General features: G+C 37.4%; 1 pseudogene; it reads right to left on the reverse strand.

Moving 5' to 3' along the window:
* Nucleotides 1-201: 201 nt before the first annotated feature.
* Nucleotides 202-1,077, reverse strand: LOC105997406 (annotated as a pseudogene).
* Nucleotides 1,078-3,389: the final 2,312 nt, after the last annotated feature.

The raw sequence follows: 3,389 nt of genomic DNA on the forward strand, positions 1-3,389 counted from the left end.
CATGTTTTAATTATGGGCTAAAAATGTCTAAGACAGTAAGCCTGAATTAGAAAAATTAAGATTCCAAATACATTGCTAGAGAATTGCACAATGGAGGGATGAGGGGGTTAATGAAAATTTTTCTCTACATACAACATGATCATTAGCAAATTAGTAAATCTTAATTGGAATGATAAGGCAAAAAGAGTAAAACCACACTTCTCCTATAAAAAAGTTACAGACTATCTTCTGGTAAGGAGAGCTATCATACATGAAAAAGAAAGAAGATGTGATCACTCTGTTGCACACCCAGGAGATCTAGGAAATCGAATCTTAGAATGATTTAGTCATCTTCTTCTTCTCCATCATCCTCAGCATCTTGTTTTCTCTTCTTTCCATAAAGGTCATCTTCCTCCTCCTCTTCTTCCCCTTCTTCAACATAGTCATCATCATCTTCTTCATCCTGAATTTCTTCTTTCATTAAGTATGAAAGGTGTACTTCTTCTCCCTCTCCCAATTCTGAATCTGCTTCGTCTTCATCTTCCTCTTCTTCTTCCTCTTCCTCCTCATATCCTTCACATAGACCAGTTTCATCTTCATCTTCATCCTCATCATCTTCCTCTTCCGAGTCTGGTGCTTCCTTAACCTCCTGATCAAATCCATCTAAGTATGTGATTTGCTGCAACAGCTCAAAAATACTTTCTCTGTAATCTTCCAGGTTTGTGATCTCACAGTTGAACTAGTCAAGACTTTTCAAATTTTTAAGATTTTTCAGAGCTTCCACAGTACTGAGATCTCTGATTTTGTTTCCACTCAGATTGAGGTAAGTAAGATTTGGACATTTCTCTGCCAGGACTTCCAAACCTACAGAAATTATATTGTCACCAAGTTCCAACTTTAAAGTTTATTCAAGCTAGGGAGCCAGGCCAGTGAACTTAATTTCACATTAGCCATACTCAGAAACTCTAGTTCCTTAAAAGTGTCATTCAGGCTTTCAATTTCCCCATTGATACACAGGCAATTATCAAGGACTAACTCTGTTACCTCCTCTGGGACTCTGTTCCATAACTCTAGACTAATCCTCTTCTTCATCTCCATGTCCTCCTGTTTTTCTGCTATTACTCTCCTCCTTCACCCCCTTTTCCACTACCCCCAACCCTAAAAAAATTATTTTTAAGATCTAGAAATGAATGAAAAGAAAAGCAAATACAAACACCCACAACCACCAAATAGGCGTAGAGGAGAAAGAAAAGAATAATAAATGGAGTCCAAGGAGTTAGGACTCTTAACTTGACTGCCCCCACCTCCTTGTCCACACACCCATGCCCACGCGCACACACGTGCACGCACACACACACAACACACACCCTTGTAATTTTTTTTTTATTTTCTGGATTTAAATAAGCTTTGCCTTCTACTCAACAACCTCATTAACCATTTCCACTTTTAAAAAATTTATTGTCAAGGTGTACAGTTACACAAGTAAGGTAGTGAGTACATTTCTTCAAATTTGTTACCCCTCCCTCATTTTTCTCCCATTTTCCATCCCTCTAACCCCCACCAAGTTGTAAAGATTATTTCCAACATATTGTCTTATGAGTATCATTGTTGCATCAGTTTGCCCTTTGTCCTTTGTCTCACCATTTTTTTGTTCCCTTTCCCTTCCCTAATTCAGATATACAATACCCAAGGTACCAAAAACAAATACAGTGACAACAGGGGATAAAGCATAGGAAGAAAAACCACAAAAAATAAATCACCTAATACATTAAAAATAACAACAAAATTAAAAATCTTGTGTCCATATCTTGGAGTTCGTTTTAATTATCATAATCTAATATGGTCAAATGCACATAGCTGTTGAGTTATTCTGCTCATGTGTTAGTATTATTCCAGAAATTCACTAATTATGACAATTTTCAACATCTATTGTCACTGTCTCAATATTATTTATAGAATGCTAACTACTTTATCTTCAGCATTTTCAGATAAAGGAATAGGAGCAGGTAAATTTTTAGTCCTATTGTCAGTCCATTTAAACATATCCTTAGTTTGAAAAAAGTATTTCTGAAAAGAAGTAAAAGGTAATAGTCTCAGAAACTTTGGTAATCCCATAGTTTCATAAATTGTTCTACAAGGAATGCTTTAGGAATTTTTTGTACTTATAAACTTGCTTGGAGTTATTTGAAAATATTTTTTATAAATTAGTGAGATGACAATTTTTAAATTTATTTATTGTGAAAATACCATACAGAAGGGTTATAATTACATGGGCAAGGTAATGAGTACATTTCTTATCAAGCATTGTTGCCTCCTCCTTTGTTTCCCTTTCCCATCTCCTCCCTCCCCCTTCTCCCCTCTCTCTCCACCCCAAAGTTGTAAAGTTCATTTTTTTTTGGTCTGGTTGTGGGGCTTGAACTCTGGGCCTGGGCACTGTCCCTCAGCTCTTCAGCTCAAGGCTAGTGCTCTACCACTTGAGCCACAGCACCACTTCCGGATTTTTTCTTTTTGCTTATGCGGTGCTGAGGAATCGAACCCAGGGCCTCAGGCATGCAAGGCAAGCGCTCTACCACTGAGCCACTTTCCCAGCCCCTAAAGTTCATTTTTTGACATAACAACTTGTACATCACATTGTTGCAATGGGTCTACCTGTGTCTCTATTTAAACAATTTGTTCTTTCCCTTCCCCTCCACAAATTGTACCAACATCATATACAGTGAAAGCAGGGGTAATACCGTGGGGGAGGGATATACAAAGCAACAAAGAAATCATCTTATAAATATGTTAGAAACAATCAAAAGAAAGAAAAAAATTGGAGTCCTTATCTTGGGTTTCATTTCACCTAACATCAACTTACCTGACCATTTATGCTTGTCTCAGACATATACTAGTAATTGCAAATAAGAGAAACCATGAGACCTATGTTTCTTTGGGCCTGGCTTACTTCACTTAATATATTTTTTTCCAAGCCTTTACATTTCCTAACAAATGGGGCAATGTCATTCTTTCTGATGGAGGCATAGAATTCCATTGTGTATATATACCACATTTTCTTGATCCATTCATCTACTGAGGGCCATCCGGGCTGGTTGCATATCTTAGCTATGGTAAATAATGCTGTAATAATTGTGGTGGTAGCTTTAGTATGGTATTGTTTGTGATCATTTGGGTAAGTGCCCAAAAGTGGGATTGCTGGATCATAGGGGAGCTCTATCTGGAGTCTTTTGAGAAACCTCCATACTATACTATTTTCCAAAGTGGGTGAACAAGTTTACACTTCCACCAACAATGCAGTACGGTTCCCTTCTGTCCACATCCCCTGGACCATTATGATGTACAGAAGGGTAATAGTTATGTAAGTCAGATAATAAGGAGAAAAACAAAGAAGGAGGCAACAATGCTTGATAAGA

Source organism: Dipodomys ordii, unplaced genomic scaffold (assembly GCF_000151885.1).
Source record: "Dipodomys ordii isolate 6190 unplaced genomic scaffold, Dord_2.0 Scaffold144, whole genome shotgun sequence".
Taxonomy (NCBI): Eukaryota; Metazoa; Chordata; class Mammalia; order Rodentia; family Heteromyidae; genus Dipodomys; species Dipodomys ordii.